Raw genomic sequence first — 20,849 nt, forward strand, 5'->3', positions numbered from 1 at the left:
CCCTATTTCTCTTAGATTCTTCTTCTGTGTCTCTCTGTGTGTTTTTCTGTCTTTTTCTCTAACTTTCCCTTACCTTCCCTCCACCCCTGAATTTCTTGGTGGACTATAACATGCTTTTTATTCTTTTTAGTTCCTTCCTCTTCCATTTCTACCTTTTCCTCTTCTTCTACCTCTTCTTCCTCTTCCCTTCCTCCTCCTCCTCTCAGTCCTCCTCTTTCTCCTCCTTTTCTTCTTCCTCTTCCTTTATCTGGAGTCAGGGAATATAAGTTCAAATTCTGGCTGTGTGACCATGGGCAAGTTGCTTCATCTTTCTCAACCTCTGTTTCCTAACCTGTAAAATGTAAAGTGTAAAAAATCTGTAAAATGAAATGAGTTTGAACTAAATGAGTCTTAAGATGCTATCCAGTTCTAGATCCTATGATTCTACACCCTCTTCCAGATAATAGACTCTCTTTTAATCAGGGAACTTCAAAAATATCTTTCCTTCTAGAATATTAAGTATCCTCTCTTGGTCTGATTTGGGGCAGGTGAGGATATCAAGGGGCATAGGAGCTTCCAAATCTTCATAACTAGCATCTATACAGCACTTAACAAATATGTCATTTTATCCTCACAACAACTCTGAGAGGTATGTAATGTTATCCCCATTGTACAGATGAAGAAACTAAGGCAGAGGTGAAAGGACTTGTCTAGCTAGTGTCTGAGGATGAATTTGAACTTAGATCTTCCTGACTCCAGGACTAGCACTCCATCTGGTGCACAATTTACTTGCCTCAGTCATATCATGTAAGAGACTCCCAAAGGGGCTAAGTTCCTGTCTCCTTTACTAGAAAGCACAGATTCTGGCTCCTCCTGAAATACTCCATGTTTTCTTAATCCTGACTCAGAGACAGTTCAAGTCTTACTTTAGTTGGAAAGAATGATAGAGTTAAGTCTGTTGATCGTGAGTACTTAGTGAGGAAAGGATAATTAATAAATAATTGTTAATTAGTACTACTGAAAGAAGAGCACTTACCTGGATCCAATTAATTTAAAACATAAAAAGCTAACCAGCCTTGGTGTTTACTGAGGAGACAAAAGATTTAGAAAAATACATGGCGGGTTTGTGGGTTTCCATTATCTTGACGATATTATGGTCTGAGATGGGAAACAGTGGAACCACAGGCTAATAAAATGAGCCAATAATGGCTTATTTTGACTAAGACTCATCCTGCCTTGTCTGTTTGGCAACTGAAACCATCCCCTCATCCATCCCTTCTGGTCTGGGGCATCAAAGCATTAGGAGAACACCGCTATGCCTACGGGTCATCAATGGTCCCTGTCAATAAGAGATCATCCAGAATTCTTACTAGGATCAGAGAATAGGAGGGTGGTAGGTAGAACACAAGATTTGCAAATAGGTGGAACAAGAGACAGAGCCCTGGGCCTGGAGTCAGGAAGTTCTGAGTTCAACTCTGGCCTCAGACACTTACTAGCTATGTGAGTCTGGGTAAGTCACGTAACCTCTGTCTGCCTCAGTTTCCTCATTTGTGAATTGGGGATAATAATGGCACTAATCTCCCAGGATTGTTGGGAAGATCAAATGAGATAATGTTTGTAAAGTCCTTAGGATAGTGCCTGGAGTATAGCAAGGGTTATATAAATGCTAGCTATTACTATTTGGAGGCAAAGGACTTGGGTTCAAATCCTGCTCCTGATACTAACTGGGTGGTCCTGAGCCAGTCACTTAATTTCTCAGTGCCAGGTCCACAAAATCTCAGAGTGCAATTCTCCAGGAGCCAGTCTGCCTTGGTTGGGAGAATGTAACCATTGGAAGGTTCCTATATCAATAAAATCACTGAATCAAATAAAAAATAATGTATTTCAGTGTCTACCAATCAGTTATCAATATGGTGTTTGGAACTCCTGGGCTCATGCGTTTCTTCATTCAGTAGCTTCTAGAATTCAGCCTCCCTTCCCAGTTGCCAATGGTCGCTTGAGGCCGGAGGCTACCATAGGCCACCTGGCTAAGATGGACCAGACCTGTCCTGCCATTACTGAAATCCACTTGTCTCCTCTTCTCTCTCCATTGGCCAGAAATGCAAATGATCACTGTGCTCTAGCCTTTGTGGGATCATAGAATTAGTGTTGAAATGAATCTTACAGATAATCTAATCCAACCCCTCACTTCATTTGTGAAATTTGCCCCTAGGCCAGCTGCACTGCTACATTTAGATGTATTACATACATACACACATGTACTCTCATATATCTAAAGAGAAACATGATAGATACATACTATGAATTATATGTTCCTATATACAAATGGAAATTCAAATGCTTTTTTAAAAAAAACTCATACCTGGGTCCACCCCCACCCCCCTCACAGAATGTAAGCTCTTGGAGGACAGGGCCATTTTCATCTTTTCATCCCCAGTGCCTAGGGGAGATGTCCAGTATCTTGGATACATAGTAGGTGCTCAATAAATGCTTGTTGAATAGGATGTTTGGATTCTATTAATTCTTTCAGAGAATGATTAATTTGAACATTTCACCAAAATTCCATGTACTTCTCTTTTGTCAATACATTTTTGAAAATGCAAAAATAGATTGTAGTTTCCATATCTGACATCAATTTTATTTGAAAATTGTATATGATAATTAGGTAGATGAAGACCTGGATTAGAATCCCAACTCAAATACTTAGTGGCTGTGGGAACCTGGGAAGATCATCGAATCACTTTGAGCTTCAGTCATCTCCACTGGGAAATAGGAATAACAATAGCATCTACCTCCTAGGGTTATTGTGAGGATCAAATGTGATAATAGAGGGAAAAACATTTTGCTAGCCTCAAATTTCAACAAAAATGCAAGTCATTAATGTAATATTTTAAATGGAAAAAGTAACAGCCCACATTTTGTGGTGCTTTCAAACATTACGAAATGCTTTCTGAAATCAACCTTATAAGCTAGGTCATGAGAGTGTTTTTATTTCCCCTTTTAAGTATGAGGAGCCAGAGGTGTAAAAAGTTGGAAGCCTTGAGTAAGTGGGGCTTGAACCCCAGTCTGACTCATATCTTGTGCCCTATCCGCCATTTTACTACCATACTGTTTAAAAGGTATCTCTCACAAAAGATGTAAATAAAGCTGCTGCTAGCTGATTGACATTATTTCAAAATATTCTTTACTCTCAGAGAGAATTTTGAAATATAAATGGATATGGATAGATATAAAAGAAAAATTTTGCTGAAGTTTTGGAATGAAAATTCAGAGACTTCATTTGCAAGTTTGAAAATTGCCACTTTAAAACTTAAAAAAAAAACCAGGAAAGGAAGAATATGGGGAATTCCACATAATGATAGAATAGAGATATTGATATCTTAGAACTGAGAACCCTCCTTACATTCAGATAATACAGTAAAGTTTATTCTCCCACTGTCTGCTGGTCTCTAAGGTAATCTACATTAAGTACCACTGAGTATGTGTTGATGAGTGGAGTTGTCCACACTCAGATACCAAGACACTGAGATGGAGAAGCCAAATCTGACCATAGCTAGGTCACTGTTGGCAAATATCTCTAAGCCCCATGCCACTTGTAGGTCCACTTATGCCAAGAGAATTTGGAATGTATTATATAATATCAATCAATCAACAATCCACACTGATTCCTCACTCCTATGAACTCTCATTAGTTTTGCTTTTTTTTTTTTTTTGCCATTTATCACAACAATGAAAATGTAAGTTGGAGTTTGTTACTTCAGTGAAATTCTTGATTCCATCATCAGTGAGGATGATGGTCTGTTCATGCCTTCCCATTCTGTGTGATTTTTGTCCACTTCCTAACTGATCTCCCAAAGATCAGACCCAACCCACATTCTTGAGTTGTACCTCTAAAGCTTTTTATATTCCTGGATTCCGGAGCAGCATTCAGGTTACTCATCTGTTATATGACTCCCCTTCTCACCATATGACTAGCCCATCTACTTAATTGATAATATTTTTCCTGAAGATATCCCTTAAAGCCACGTCTGGCCAGTGAATTGTCCTTTGAAATAGGTGACCCATGAAGCTATTTATCACATCCTTTACTATGTTGTAAGTACCTGTGGGCATGACTTCTCTCTCCTACTAGATTACAGGCTTCTTGAGAGGATCCATTGTTGTGGCTCCTTCAGCACCCAGTACATAGAGAGTACTAAATACAGGTGGTGGGAAATGAGCACCCATTGGTTCTGATGTGCCCAAATTCATCAGTAAAATACTTAAAGGCAGAAAATTAACTCCGGTAGAAAAAAGTCAAGTTTACAACCAAAGAGCTATGTGCCAAAGCTTTCATTTTTATCTCTGTAGCCTCAGCACTCAGCAAGTGCCTGACACATAGTAGGTGCTTAATCAATGCTTATTGATCAATTGATTTTTGTCCAAAGGAGGCTAATGATTTTTTTTTCTTATAGCAATCATTTCCCTTTTAGGATTGTATGTCGAGAAGCTCATTATTATAGTGGAATCTCTGGAATCAAATTTAAAATATTCTCTTAAAGCTCTTTACAACTTGGTCCCTTCTTACCTTTCTAGTCTTTTTATATTCTACTCCCTCTGTTCTCTGTTCACTCTGTGATCCCACAACATTGGCCTCCTTGCTTTTCCCTACTCAGGATACTCCATCTCCTGACATTGTCCTGGGGATTGAGATCCAGGGACATGGAGAGACTCCCCCACAGGGATGGCCACTCCCTTCAAGGGGAGCAGAGTTGGGCAAGCTACCTGGGAGTTTCCATCCTAATTAATAATAAATATAAAACTAGGTGTTGAGAACTTGGTTACATTCATACTGCTAAAGGACCACAAGTGCTCTAAATTTGGGGTGCAATCCAAATGCTATCACCTTAGTTACTGATCTCATAGTATTTGATGCTGACCAAGTGTTTCTTAAGTATATCTTTTTTATAAGTATAATTTTTCTTTGTTCTTTTTTGCAGTTTCTTCTAGGACTATCTATTATTCCTTGTAATAGATATTTAATACATATCTGAATGAATGCATGTTCCTATGTGTATTCTGATTTGATTTGGGGATATCATTTGATATTTCTGGCATATCTGAATTTCCAGTTTTATATGGTCTGCTTTCAAGTCTAATTTCTGAACAGCACCCAAGCAAATGCAGAACATGTAACCTGTACTCAATTAAATGTTAATTGATGACGATGAGAGACATTGCTATGCTGAGCTGTGTTCTCAGCGTGGGAAACAAACATATGACCTTTCTAGCTGTTTCCTCCACCTGCCTGTGGCCCTTGGGAAGGTCTTGGGGAAAGAACCCATTGCTTATGAATGAATTGGACAAACTTAAGCTAAACAGAACTCCCCACTGAGGAGCCAGCTCTGGCTGTTTCTACACTGCAGTGATTTTCTGGCCAGAAGAGCTCCATACTCTTGCCTCCTCTCCATTCCTCTGGAAGCTGCAAGGCTTATTTATTGGGTGAACAAAATGCCACTTGCAATCAGCACCATCACAAATATGATGGCTAGCCGAGACCTTTATGGTACCCAATACACCCTATGTATTTTGTAGCTATCCCGAAACAATAATAACAGGATCCAGCTCTGAAACAGTTCTTGATTTCTGCCCTAGAAGACCTTGGGATAGGTGATGTGACTTCTAATGGCCAAGGCCTATTATTTCGATGAATTTTCAAGAGTCTCATTGGTAGCTGAAAAGTTACTTTGTCAAAATAACAGATGGCTTGTGAGCTCTCCTTGATGCTGTTACTTTCATTTGGCATCAGCTCCATGTACTTGTCAAGATCAGGTGTTTGTTTAAACTCCCAACAGTGCAGGGAAGGCAGTGGAGCCTGTGAGAAGTCTACTATTTCATAGGTATTTATCCAACATCATGAACCAGGGACCCTCCAGGAGCCTCAAAGAAAGATGGCAGCATCATGGGACCCTTGATGTAGAGCTCAGTGGGACCCCAGAGGTTACATAGTCCGTCCTCTTCACTATACAGGCGAGAAAGCCCAGGCCCAGATGGCTTAAAGTGATCAGTCCAGGGTGACTCATAGGATCACAGAATAGAAGGAGAAGGGGCATCAGAGACCATCGAGTTTCCTTCATTCAATGGATGAGGAAAGAGAAAAGGCAAATGCTTTCTTGATGTGTGGCTGACCCCACAAAGCAGAGAATATGAAGAACTGTGAGTTACCCCTCCTCATCCTCCCACTGCTGGTGGTTTGGGGATGACAAGAGAGGCAACTGGAGCCATTACATTTCCTTGATCTGGAATGTCCTCTGTTTTGTCTTTTGTCAGAGTAAATGGGTCCAGAGTATTCCCCAAAGTCTTTTTAGAGTAAAAGGGCCTGCTTTGAATGTATAGGATGCCCCCCCTCCCAAAGCTTTAATTGCTTAAAACTGCATTAAAACTTTTGGGACATCCTGTGTTACACTGGTTTGGGCAAAGTACTGGGAAAAAAGAAGTCAGAGAGATGCTGCTCACTGACTTTCTGGCAGTAATTTCCCAGTGAAGTTGCTTTAGTTGGGGGAGGGGAGGTTAGAAAAAAACTTTTTTTCCCCCCAGCTCTCAATTTAACCCAGTTCAGTTCAGCAAATACTAATTAAATACTAATTAAACAGCAAATACTAATTAAACACTGTAGAAGGAAAAAACCAAAGCAGTCCCTGCCTTCAGGGAGCTTACTTTTTTTTTGGCTGCGGGGAACTACATGTACGTAGCTAAGTGAGTAGAAAATATGTAGACTGTGATTCTGGGCGAAAGGAGTCCTAACAACGGAGGGAATCAGGCCTGGCCCTGTATAGAAGGAGGCAGCTGAGCTGAGTCTTGAGGGAAGCTACAGTCTCCAGGAAACTGGGGTGTAGAGGAAGAGCATTCCAGGCCCTGGTGATGGTCAGTACAAAGACCAAACAGCAGGAGAGGGGATGTTGTGGATGGGAAACAGCAAGGAGAAGAATTCCTCTGGGGGAGTTCATGAAGGGAGGAACGTGCAATGGGCCTCAAGCCATCTCATGGAGAGATCTAGCTGTCAAACAGAGGAGGATCTAGTTTATTCCAAAGATGCTGAGGAGCGGTGAAAGCTTCATGTGTAGGGGAGTGATATGCTAATGTCTCTGTTGCCGATTAGAAGGCTTGTAATTGTCTCAGTATGGGAAGATGGTGGCTTGAGATACAGTGGTGGAGATGTGAGTGGAGAGAAAGTGACAGATTGGACAGTTGCTGTGGGCGTGGATGACTTGGATACTGTTGTGTTCAGAGTGAGTGAGGGTGAAGAGTGGAGGAGGATTCTGAGGGTTTGAACCTGAGTGAATGGGAGGTTGGCTGACCTCTAGGTAGGAATAGGTACTAGCGGCAGCCTGCACTCCTACCAGGGATTTGAAAATGAAGTTTCCTGTCTTTATCCATCAGTCCATCCATCCATCCATCCATCTGTCTATCTATTTATCTGTCTGTCTGTCTGCCTATCTATATGTCTATATCTATATATTTATGTTTAACATTTATATATGTATAAATCAATTCTATATACACATATATAATAAAGACTATATTAAAATGTGTACAATGCAACAAGGTAGTAACCAAATCACTCTGTTTGTGTCACCTCTAGTGGTCAAGATTTGTCCTTCAGAGCCGAGGCTCACTGTTTGTTTGGGGGCAGAACAGGGTGCAGAGCCCTTCTTTCCCACTCCCAAGTGTTGTGCAAATGTGAAACCTTTTTTGGTTGGAGAAATGGGCTGATTTATAATTTTGCAAAGTGCTGAAGGGCACTCAGCAGTGTAAAGTAAGCAGAGGGGCTGGGTGAGACCCAAGGCCACTTTCCCAGGCCACTGAAGGGCTACACTCTACCTGACCCCGATTATCACCTTTCCCCCCCTTACAGATACATGTGGTCCTCCTCAACACAACTCTAACCCAGCTGTCACAATCTGGTTGGGAAGGGGCCTGGTGCTGGGGAGATGGGAGGGGGAAAATGGACGAGATGGGGCAGAAGGAGGCACCGAATGCCTGCCCATCTCATGTTTCACTTATCTGCTTCCTTCCCCGACTCAGCTGGCAACACGTTCTCCACCCTTCTTCTCTGACCTGCCTCTGGGACCCATTAGTCCAGTGTGGTTGCAGTGAACCAATGTCTCTTCTCGCAACGCTCCATCCATCACAGGCAACCTCACTGTTGAAACCTGGAGCTGGGTCAGTATCCAGCCCAGCTCCGGATCCATTAAAGCAGCGAGTGCCAGCCACAATCCCCACCCCACCCTACCCCTGCTGCTTTATTTTTATTTTTGATTTCTTTGATTACTCTGTGTACAGTTTAACGGAAAACAGGCAGCTGCTACTTTTCCCGGCTACTATTTTTATTTGGTGGTTATTCCCTTTGTATGTACTCTGCCATCTCGAATGTTTTGGTCCTGTTTCAAGATAGGATTAAACAGAACGAGGAGCTGCCTGTTTTAAATCATAACTTGTATTTTAGCGGCCGGGAAGCCCTGAGGATTCTTAGTGCTTTGTTCTGAGCGTTCCTTGGGGAAAAAACTAAACCAAAACAAAACCCTACCTACCCCTATCCCCATCCTTCCCAAAAGGAGAAAGAAAAGACTATCTCTTAACCTCCTCCAAAAGCCTGCTTCCCTCCTCTTCCCCTTCATTCTTCAAAAGGAACTCAAACCCATTAAAAAAAAAAAGAAAAAAATTCGGGATCGCGATATAAAAGCGTTCTCTCCTTGATTCCCTGTTGCTTCTCCTGGCACATGTCACATTTTTGAGACTAGCATGAGAGCACCATCACTTAGTGATGTATTAGGCCAGTCTATCATTAGAACATAGTTTCTGTCGAGGTTATGGGTAGTAACAGACATGAGCAGGGCCAGACAGAGCAGCAGGGATCCTGCTTGTTTTCCCCCTAACCCCCTGCCTTTTTCTTTAATCTGACTCTGTGTTGTGTTGCAGAGAAGTGAATTTCTTCATGGGATATGACTTGTTGCAAAATAATTCGGGGGGCCCAGTGGGCTTTGTAAAGGCTTTTAAAATGGCCTGCCTTCAAGGGGAGCTTTGTTCGGTCTCCACTCTGGGCTCAGCCCAAGGAGTTAGTCTGTGCCAGGGTCTGGGTCTCGTGGGTAAAGGTTAGCTGAGCAGAGGCAGGAGGAAGGAAGAAGGAAAAAAGAACACTCTCAAGATGGAACATAGTAAAATGTACGATGTTCTTAGAAGACTTTTTCCATGTTAATTCTATGAAATTGTGGCTGGATGATATTGACAGATCTCAACCCTAATTGAATTCAATTCACTGAACGTTTCTAAAATGCTTACTATTATGCCAGGCATTGGAGATACAAAGACAAAAACAAGACAGTTCCTGCCCTCAAGAAGCTTACACTTTTCCAGGAGAAAGCATGCATGTAGACAAGCCCATAATATGTGTGTGTGTGTATATATATATATATATATTCTTTTCTTGGGGAGTTGGGGCAGGGTGGTCACAGTGTAAACATTGTTCTTCCCCAAACCAAATGAGAAATGAGAGGCTTCCTGACAGGGATGATCCTCCTTGATGAGTTGAAATTCAGAAATAGATGAATCCTTTTAGCAAATTTTCAGCCCAGAGGTGGTACTTTTTCTCTACCAGAGGAGTTTATTATTGGAAAGAAAATGGATTGTTGCACATATCTTTCCTCTGTGGAAGCATTCAGAGCTTCTTCTTCCTCTCTCATTCTGTGATTTCGCCAGTGTGGGAAATCACAGATGTGAACACTCCGTCAGTGCAGAAGCTAGTGTGTGTCAAGCAGGACTTGCCCCTAGGTCTATTGTCTCCCAGAGTTGGCCTTTTAAACACTATGACACGCAGCCTTTCTTAATATGGGAAAATAACCGAAAGTGGGAAAACATGCCAATCTTCAAAAAAAAAAAAGAAAGAGAAGAGAATGGAATCTATATATTCTAGAGCACAGAGCTTCGTTTTCATTCTTGGGGAAATTCTAGACTGTGCTGTTAAAGAGCTGGCTAGTGAATATCTGGGCAGACATCAGCAATCCCAAAGCACCAGCTAGGGATCACCAAGAAGAGGTCATGCTGGTCTGAGCTTAGGGCTTTTTTGGGAGAGAATTACCGACCTCGGTAGACAGCTACCCACACAATTTTCTGAGATTTTAGCAAAGCTTCTGAAAAAGGATCATGATGAAGACTTCCCTCAAGTCCCCTTTCTGCAGGAGGGCTTTCCTAGGCCCCCTAGTGCCTTCCCCCTCAGACTTGCTTCCATCTACTCTGTAGGCGTCTCGTACAGTCCAGTAGTTCGTTGTTCAGTCATTTCAGTGGTGTCTGACTCTTGGTGACCCCATTTGGGGTTTTCTTGGCAGAGCTCCTGCAGTGGTTTGCCATGTCCTTCTCCAACATACCTGGTTACATGTTATCTCCTCCATTTCAATGTGAACTCCTTGAAGGCAGGGGTTGTTTTGGCCTTTCTTGGCATCTGTCCACGGTGCTGGAGGCATAGAGAGCATTTGATAAATGCCATACCTAATTATGTCCATATTGTCTTTCCCTATAATGGAAGCCCATGAAGGCAAGGGCTGTTTTCACTTTTTCTTTGTATCTTTAGCCCTTAGCACAATGCTTGGCACACAGTAAATACTTAATACATGCTTCTGGATTGATTGTCAGGAAAGCATCTGAGGGTTTGCATAGGCCTCTAGCTCAATGAGTTGCTAGTGTGATATGGCAGCCAGAAAGGCTAGTTAATGGGTCTATGGCCTGGATCAAGAGGGTCAGTCAGACCTCATCTGGACCATTCTGTGCGCCATCCCTTGGGAAGGACCTTGATAAAACGGAGAGCACTCAGAAGAGGTTAGCTCAAGTGGCAAAGGGCATTGAGTTCAATGAGGATGGGTTGGAGGACCTGCTGATTCTTAGTCTGGAGAAGGGAAGACTCACAGCTGTCTTCAGGTATTTGAAGAGCTATCACATGGAAGAGGGACTTGGCATGCTCTGTTTAGGCCCAGAAGGCAGAAGTGGGCACAGAAGAGGCAGATTTAGACTTGCTGTTGGGAGGAACTTCCTCACAGTTAGAGCTGCCTAAAATTGGAATGGGCTGCTGCCCCAGGAGGGAATGAGTTCTGCTTTCACTGGAGGTTTTAAAGCAGTGGCTGGATGACTTTTAATTCTCTTTGTTGGCAAAGGCATCCATTTTGGGGGTGCAGGTAGGACTATATGGCTCTTGAGTTTCCTTCCAACTCCGAACTTCTGTGACTTTATGGAAATCTTACCTAAAATGGAGAGCATCATTCTCCAAAGCAAAAATCTAGTACTGTCATTCTCTGGGCCTCAGTTTTCTCGTCGATAAAATGGAGGTGTACCAGATGTTCTCTAAGTGACCTTCCAGTCCTCAGTCTGTGAATTTATGATCTTTGTACACTCCAAGTTCCTTTTTCTCTTGTAGCTGTGAAAACTAACTGCTCCTAAGCTTCAACATTAATGGGCTCGTTAGCTAGCATTTTATAGACACCTTTAAGGTCTTCAAAGTGCTTTATATCTATTATCTCATTTGATCCCTTGTGAGGTAGTGCTGTTATTATCCCCATTTTATAGGTGAAGAAACTGAGGGGATTAACACAGGGGTCAAGTGACTTGCCACAAGGGTCACACAGGTTGTAATTAAGTGGCAATGCTGGGATTCAGAACAAGAGATGAAAATGCACAGTGACTGCCATGACTCACCCATTATCTCTCCTTCCCGGATGTTTATTCCATCCTGCTCAGATCCTTGTGGCTCTCCTCTTGGGACCTCCAGGCCCTTCTTCTTCTTCCTCAATAAAATCATTACCTGTCTAAGAGCCTTTTCTTCTATCGCCTTCCTTGCTGACGCTGACTTTGAACGCCCAGGCTTTCAATTCATTGACTTCTCTAACGGTTTACATGCTTCAACCAGGCATAGGAGTGGTGACAGCTTAGACCCAATGTCTCCCATGTGCCAAAATTCTGGCCACTGGCTCCATTCTCTTCCATTCTTCTGTCTGCCTCAGCAGTGATGCTAGAATCACTATGAGTTTCAGAACTTGCTATGTGATGTGAGAAAGAATAGTGGCATGGAAGGAGATGAAGTGACCTTCAGTCCTGAAGGAAGAAAGAAGGAAGAGAAAACCAATAGGGAGTTGGCCCAAATCAAAAGGCACTCAGAAAACCCATTTTTAAGCTATTTCAAAGAAAGAAAGATTCCAAGAGAATTACATAGATTAAGTATGGCACCATTATATAAAAAAGACAGTGAAAGAGACATCAACAACAAAGAACATGTCTGTTGTTTACCAAATCTTTACCAAACCACTATGAATTGAATGGCCTGCACGGGGCTCCAGGGTGTGTTTGATAAAAAAAACAAAAACAAAAACAAAAAAACCCCACGCATGAGAAAGGAACAGAACAGATGAGCTTTGCCAGATAATTGTCTCTTGCAGCAGGCTCTGTCTTCAAGTGAAATCACATTTGTTTAGTGCTTTACAAATCTAAGGTGCTATGTGACTTCTAGATATTATTATGATTATCTTCACCATCATGTAACTAAAAACAGTAGCAAACATCAGATCCCATAATTAAAAAAAAAGACTCATTAGGACAAATTGATGCCTAAAAGGCTCTAATCCACCAAAGGGTTTTCCCACACAGATGTTGAAATCAGGCAGGGTTCTTTGCCAGCTGAGAAAGCTCTGGAGGCCTTCCGTAGTGGACTGCAAGCTCAACATCAAACAATGAAACTTGAATTGGCATGCAAAAAAGATGATGGGATCTTGGCTACCTTAAGAGAGCCTTCAGGACTGGGGAGATGACAGCCCTCATCAGACCACAGCTGAAGGATTGTATTCAGTTCTGACGACATATTTTAGGAAGGGCATTGAAAATCCAGAGTCCAATTGAGGTCAGCCAGCATGATGAAAGGCCTGGAGTCTGTGCTATATGGTTGAAGGAACCAGGGCTGGAGAAGACTTAGGAAGGGCATGAGAACCATCTTTAAGTAACTGGAGGAAGTCACCAGGAAAATGGGGGAGACTTGTTCTGTTTGGCCCCAGAAGGCAGAACCCAAAACAATGAATGGGAGTTAGAGAGAGGTAAATCTAGTCTTGACTTTGGGAAGACTTCCCAACAATAGGAGCTATTCTGAAGTGAAGTTGGCTGCTTCAGGAGCTAGCTAGAAACCTTTCACTTAAGGTTTCTGAGCAAAGGGTAGATGGCTATTTGTTTGGGACATTGTGTGTGTGCAGGGGAATTCTTGTTCAGGTACAAGTTGGACTGGAGGTGCCCTGAAGGCCCATCCAAATTGGACATCCTGTGACATGACAATGTAAATGAAGGTGACCCAGTTCAGGGCAGTGGACAACACTGGTTCCAGATTGCAGTAAGAGCATGTACCCCTTCTACCTCTGAATGAGCAGTAAACTAAAGAGTACAAAGCCACGTATTATCTATGTGGTCACTCTTAGACATATTCATAGCTTTAGAGGTAGAAAGGACCTTAGGGCTTCATTTTATAAATAAGGAAACTGAGGCTGAGAGAGGTTAAATGATTTGCCCCAAGGTTAGACAAGAAGCAAGGACCAGAGAAGGGATTTGAACCCAGGTCCCAGGACTGTAAGTACTCTTTCCACTGGACTATTCTGCACCCCTTTCTTGGATGATTTTGCTTAACTTTTTTTTTTTAATGGGAAAATACTATAGGTGGGGGGGGATAACTGGAGTACTGGGGAAAAAATGTATCAGTTATTTAAAAAAAATTGTGAACGAGAGAAAAATCCCGGCATCTACCAAATGTAAAGACTTTGGTGACACATCACTTTTCTACCCTTGTGAAACATACATGGAGGCATCCACGGGCAGAGAAGTTGGTTTTCATTAATATCTGAGGCCATTACGGCGGGTTCCTTGTGGACAACAACCCTTCTTTTTCTCTGTTGACATTTCTTCCTCCTCATTCCCTCTATTCTATTACCTGACCTCTTTGTTTTCTCTCCGAAGTTTTCTTTGGTTTTATATTAGTAAATGAAATGTTAGACAATGCTTTCCACATTCAATTAAAAAGAAAAACAAAAGGAATAGCTATGGAATCATCCTCTGAAAGAGCATTGACAGGACCCTGGATCTAAGTAACACTGCGCATCTCATTAAGGAGCCCTTTTTCTTGTTTCGAAAAGGTTGATGTTCCAAGAGAATTGAATTCTCTCTCCCCCCCCCCCCCGGCCTCTGGGGAAGGGGCTTTCTCCCTTCTGAGCCGATAGTCTCAAAGGCCAGACTTCGGCCTTGAAGAGTGGGAAGCTTTGGCTCCCGTGGGCCCAGGAGAACAGGGTTCCTTTTTGCCACCCAGTGGCCAGCCCCGGACAGAGCAGGCGAGCTGGTGAGGGGAATCCTGGAGGCTGCTGGCTGCTTGTCTGAGGCTGTGGTTTGGCACGAGGCCCCGTTCGTCGTCCTTGCCAGACATTCAGAGATTTTGTTTTCCCCTCTCTGCCCCCCCCTTTCCATGTTGGCACTTAGCTTGCACGGGCCACAGGAGGCAACATTTGGGGGCTGATGGTTTGCTCCATGTTCCAGGATAAGGCAAAGGACAGGCCTCAAACAGGGGCTGCTTTGATATGGGCCGTCCTCAGAGAGGAGAAACTCCAGGGGAGGAGGCTTGTCGGGAAAGGAAGACAGGGGACCACTCTACAAATCCCCATTGACTGACAGGCTGGCCCACTGGACTTTTGCAGAAATGCTGATCAGTTCAGACCCTAATTTCTGCTTGTTTAGAAAGGGGGAGCTCAGTTCCCAGCCCCAGGGACTCTATTCCAGTACTTTGAGAAGAGAGGCTTGGAGGTGTATGTGGGCACCTTATCTCCCCCGGACACTCTTCAAAAACCCAGGGCTCAGCATTCCTGGTCTTTAAAACCCTATGCTTTTAAAAACTTTCCATTTCCTAGTGACTTGTAATGGCCTCGCAAAGCTGCTCATTTGAATGATTCTGCTTTTATTATAACAGTTACTCGACAGGAATGGAAGTTCCTATAAAGGCACTAGGCATCCCCAGGGAGTATGGGATCTAGCCACAACCTTTCCCAGCCTGAGTCTCAGAGGAGGAGACCCAGGCATGCTGAAGTGAAGCAGGCCCTAAGCTGGCAGAGTTATGGAGCTGCAATCACAGACATTCAAGCTGGAGAGAGAGAGAGAGAGAGAGAGAGAGAGAGAGAGAGAGAGAGAGAGAGAGAGAGAGAGAGAGAGAGAGAGAGAGAGAGAGAGGGAGAGAGAGAGTGTATGTATGGTACAATGGAAGGAGCTCTGGCTTTGGCATTGGAGGACCTGGGCCCAAATCCTGCCCTTGCTTCCTATTTTAATCCTGTTTCACTTAGGACAAATCATTTAACCACAGTTTCTACCTCTGTAAAAATGAGGGAGTTGAATTAGATTGTGGCCCCTTTTATGTCTGTGAAGTCTCCCTTCCTTCTCCTCTCCCCTCAATGTGATGTCTTACCCTTTTAAATGTCATTATTTTTATTCAAGATGGCACCCCTGTTCCTTTCCCTTGGGGAATTGCCGCATCTAACCATAAATCTCATGGGTTCATGAAATTAGAACTTGGAGAAAGCTTGGAGGTCACCTGGTCTAACACACTTATTTTTAGAGATGAGGAAACTATGCCTCTGAGAAGCGACATCACATAATGTAATAAGTGGAAGAGCAGAGAGTTAAGCCTTGGTCCTCAGACTCCAAATCTGGAAACTTTTCCCACATATCACCATGCCTGGCATTTTTGTGATTATAGGAGCTGGAAGGAACATTAGGGGTGATCTTATCTTCATTTCACAGATAAAGAAACTTTGATCCCAAGAGATTTCGTGATTTGCCCAAGGTTAGCCAGGTAGGAAGGGGCAGAGATGAAATGAGGAAACCAAGTGAAGGCATAGGAGGGTCTGTCTACTGGGCCATTGCTTCCCACCAAACAGTAGTCAGTTAAAGGTGAGGATTCTGGTCCCATAGGAAAGCCAAGGAGGTGTTAATTAATCCCAGGGTATTTTAGTAGAGAAAAGTATTGGATTTTGAAATTGGTGGGCTTGAGTCCTTCGGTAACGTGAGGGGATTGGAGTAAATAGTCTCTGAGGTTCCTTTCACCTCTAAATCTATGGTCCCTGTGCTCAGTTAAGACAAAGAGGAGACCCCCCTGTCACTATCATCTTCCTGAAGGCTCTCCTTATCTGCTTTTCCCATTTCTTCCAAGTCCTGAGGCTCTGACTGTGTTCACATCTGGGCCAAACAGTCATGAGTGAAACCAAACCCGATGCGATTGGACTCTTCTATATTGTTCTTGGGAAATACACAAGTCCAGGTGCCATGTGAAAACCCCCAACACCAGAACCGAACCCTCTACTCAGATGTAGTTTGTCTTCCTTTGGATGTCTGTGTGAGCACCCATACAGAGAACAAATAAATAAATAAATTCATCCAGATGTGACTCTCTGGGCCATCTGGTTAAAGCAAATGTTGTGTTGAGCTGTAATTACAAGTTATTTATTATAGATCGAGGGGTGCTACTCTGGATTTTGACTGGCTCCCAGCTTTCTAATTTAGCCAGTTGTTTTTTTTATATTTAAGAGCAGTGTGTCTCTTTTGTGCTATCAGGTCCCAGTGAGTGACTTCCCACACTGTGGGGCCCTTCTGACCAGTAAGTCCTTCCCTGAAAGCTTTTCTGCTCAGCGAGACCCTAGCAAACATCTGAGAGCATTCCCAGGGCTGACCTAGAGTTTTGGGTAAAGACAGAGCCTGAGTGATGCTAATCAGATTAGGATATAGACTGGAGCTGGGATTTTATTGATGAGGAAACTCAATCAATGCAGATCAGCACCTTCTTGGAAACTTATGGTTTTAGCGAGGTGTGTAAAGCACTGACAGAGGTGGTTTGCCCAGGGTCACCTAGTAAGCATGTGTCAGAAGCAGGACTGGACCTCAGAACCTTCCTGGTTCTGAGACCAGATTTCTGTCTATTGTGCCATGGGTATGACATGAGCTAGCATTTATATACATTTTTAAAGTGTTTGACATATATTGTCTTCTTTGGTCCTTACACCTGCCCTGTGAGGCAGGTGCCATCATCATGCCCATTTCATAGATGTGGAAACTGAGGGTAAGTGTCTTGCCCAGGGTCATACAGCTTGTGAGTATCTAAGGCAGGATTTAAACTCTGGTCTTCTTGATTCCAAGTCCATCATTTTATCCATCATAATCTCTTTTGTGTCATGGACACAGTCTCATGAAGCCTAAGGAGTCCTCAGAATATTATGCTTTAAAAAAATTCTTAATAGAAGGAAATGTATATCTATCTATCTATCTATAAAATATATGTGTGTATGTATGTATACACACACACACACACACACATATTCAGTTTGAGATTAGTGAAAATAAAGATGTAAGTTTTTCCCATGCAAGTTCACAGACATCAGGTTAAGAACCCCCTTCCAAGACAAACTGTGTTTGAATTAATGGGCTCTGATTGAGGATCTGGAAGCTTCAGTGTTCTATTGGCAGAGTAGGGATAGGGAGGCAGGACCCAGTAACACTGACTGGGTGGCAGAGACTCTGAGGAAGAAGGGAAAGGAAACTGCCTGTTCAAAGAAAAGTCCTAAGCTTCAGGCTGCTGTGCAGAGTAACCAGGAAAGCCAGGTAATAAACAGATGACTGTCAATAATCAATAAATATTTATTTAGCACCATCTACCAGGGACTCCCTGCCCTTAAGGAGCTTACAGTCTAATGGGGAAAGGCTACACACAAAAGGAAGCTGGAAAGTGGGGGAGAAGAGTAGTGCCCAAGGGTACCCAGAGTGGAGGCATGAAGAGCAACTGATGAGAAATGAAGAGTTGGCCAAAAAAGTATGAGCCCATCTTTAGAGGGAGGCCTTGAGAGGAGCTCATGGCCCCCCTTCCCATCAGTCCTGCAGTCAGAGGGAACAGGCAACTGAGGATACTGGGGAGCTCTTGAGTATCATTCTTCAAGATGATAAGAAGTATATTCAAAAGACCTTAGACTCTAGTTAGCTGTGTGACCCTGGGCAAGTCTCAGTGCTCTGGGCAGCTTTCCAAGACCCTAAGTTTCAGTGGGAGAGCCCCCAACATTGGTAAAGGGAATTTCCTCCCCTGGATCTCCCTATTCCAGTGAAATCCCGGGGCCCGTCCCTAAACTATCCAAACGACACGCCTCAGGAAGCCATCACAATAAAGTGTTTTCCATCCTGGACTCTGATGAGCCTCAAAGCAGACTTAGGAGACAGGTCTCAGCTGTAGTTCCACATTTTGCAGGAGGCCTTTCCTGGTCCACCAGCTGCTGATCAGTGCTGCTCCCTAGAGATGACCCCTGTCTAATCAGGACCTAGTCATCTTTATGTTGTTTCCTTCTTTAGAATGGAAGTCCCTTGAGGATAGGGCCTCTATCTGCTTTTTCCTTTGTATTCTCCAGCTCCTAAATTGGCACATGGTAAACACTTAATAAGAGTTTTTTAATTGATGGATGGCTGGATACTGTAGGTAGCACTATCTCCATTTAATGGAACAGGAAACTAAGGCTCAGAGCCATTAAGTGACGTGTCCATCCATGGTCACAAAGCCAATAGACAAGTGTCTGATTTGAACTCAGAGCTTCCTTGCTTGACTCCAAATCTCCAAAGGTGTCAAACGCTCCTGAGCCCAGCCTGAACCAGATTAATGTGTAATTGGGAAATATTTAACAAAATGAATTAAAATACAATCAAATATAGATAATATCACATTAAAAAAAACTAAGTCAATATGAGGCCTGCAGGGTTCCTTATTATGGATTAGTGGCCCGGGTTCTATTTGAATTTGAGCCACTGCTCTAGCTACTTAGCTCTCAACCCGTAGGCACCTTGAGGGTTCCATTGGCATGGTAAAGTCCTGGCATAGGCTTCCTCAGGCTTTGGGAAATTGTGGCAGCATCAAAATAATGTAAAGAATTTCAGAAGGACCTCAGAGGTCATCTGGTCCTGCTTACATCTAAGCAAGAATCCCTCTCCATGGTACTTGAAGGAATGCCCGTCTAACTTTTTCTCACAGGCCTTCAGGGAGTAGGAATCCATGATCTCTGGAAGCAGCTTGGGCTAGCATGTCTTCTCTTAGATCAAGCCTCAGTTCACCCTTTGGATATTTCTACCCATTGTGCCAAAATAGACCAAGTCTAACGTGGCAGCCCTTCAAAGACATGGAAAGAATGGTTAGGTCCCCCGAAGTTTCCCCTTCTCCAGGTGAAACAGCCTCAATTCCCTGAACACTAGGGGATGACTTTGGCTGACAGGGGTATGTTTGGGTTTGCCAAGAGACCTCTCTGATGGTTGATGGGTTTTTGTTCTGGGACCTATGAAAGGCTACTCTGAAAGCTTGTTTCATTCAGACCCAGGAGACTGTATCGGAGTATAGTAGATTTCCCCAGGAGTGGGGGTGGCAGGACTAGGAGGGAGAGGGGAATAAAGGAAGGTATGGGTCCTGTCCTAGAATGTCCTTCCTTCTTGCCTCTTGGAGTCTGGGATTGGAGTTGTCTTCCCAAGTGGACCTGGTCTGAAATGAATCTTCCTTGTATCTCAGGCTGTGTGCCCCTGGAAAGTGAAAGAATCAGAAGCCATACAGAGCTAGGATTGTGGCAGGGACCTATGAGGACTTCTAGTCCAGCCCTGTCTTTTACAGATGAGGACACTGAGACCTACAGAGGTGAAGTGGAAGAAATAGGATTTGAACCCAAGTCCTCTAGTGCTCGCTTCATTGCAAATGGGCAAAAGAAGGGTTGACCTGTCCTTGGCTGGGGGCCCATCTTCTGACCATCAGCCATGTGCTTTTGCACTTCTGGAATGGGAAAGTTACAGAGTTCATCAGAGTAAGTCCATTGCCAATCTGTCTTTGAATCTCCAGCACAGGCCATTTGCAGGTGGTAAGTGGTTAATAAATGCTAACATCAATTAAATTGATTTCAGTATGGACAGTTAATCAATACCTGTTCTTTAATGTACTGGGTAGCAACAAAGGTCAGAGCTGGAGGAGGCAGGTTTAGTAACTTAAAAGCCAACCTGAAATTGAAGGTCAAGATTAGGATTTTAGTATGTGAGCATATACATATACAGTGCAGTGGAAAGAGTGTTGGGTTTCAGAGGCAAGAATGCCTTGTCTGTTAGAGTTAGCAGCTCTATGACCATGGGCAAGTCAGAGCTTCTCTGAACCTCAGTTTCCCAGCCTGAAAAATGGACCTGTTTACCTCATAGGGCTGTTGTGAAGATTGAAAGATAATGTAGGTAAAACAATTTGAAAATTTCAAAACATGTTATAGATGGCAGTTTAAATGTCAGCCTTAGACCCTGGGCAAGTCTCTAAGCCTACAAGTTGCAGAGATAGTAAGAGGCAGCTGGATAGACCAGTGGCTAGGGCACTAGGTCTGAAGTCAGGAAGACCTGAATTCAAATATAGCCTCAAACACTTACTAGCTGAGTGACCCCAGACATATCACTCAGCCTCTGTCTGCTTCAGATTCCTCATCTGTAAAATGGACATAAGGAAACCTTTTGCATTGGAGTGTTCTGGGGCTCAAATGAGATGCAGTAATGTGAGATGTGCAGGCTGTTAGGGACTGTCAATACTCTTCTCTGCACACAATGTACATACAGGTACATAGCATGCTTGCTGTCCTTGTCAGATTAGAAAAAATATATATGTACACATACATATGTATATGTGTACATGTATGTATGTGTATACGTATTAATGAAAGTAGTCGGGACTTAGTTTACTGTCTGAAAGGCTAAAGTACGTGTGTGTGTGCACATACTTTAGCCTATATATATGTATATATAGAAATATG

At 43.2% G+C, this 20,849-nt stretch overlaps 1 protein-coding gene across 3 annotated transcripts in view; it reads left to right on the forward strand.

Annotated features, from left to right (window-relative positions):
- BMPER (BMP binding endothelial regulator) overlaps positions 1 to 20,849 on the forward strand; it is a 291,522-nt gene that overhangs the window by 25,239 nt on the left and 245,434 nt on the right. The gene's annotated exons all lie outside the window — the stretch shown is intronic.

This window comes from Phascolarctos cinereus, unplaced genomic scaffold (genome assembly GCF_003287225.1).
Source record: "Phascolarctos cinereus isolate Bilbo 61053 unplaced genomic scaffold, phaCin_HiC Scaffold_4;HRSCAF=312, whole genome shotgun sequence".
Taxonomy (NCBI): Eukaryota; Metazoa; Chordata; class Mammalia; order Diprotodontia; family Phascolarctidae; genus Phascolarctos; species Phascolarctos cinereus.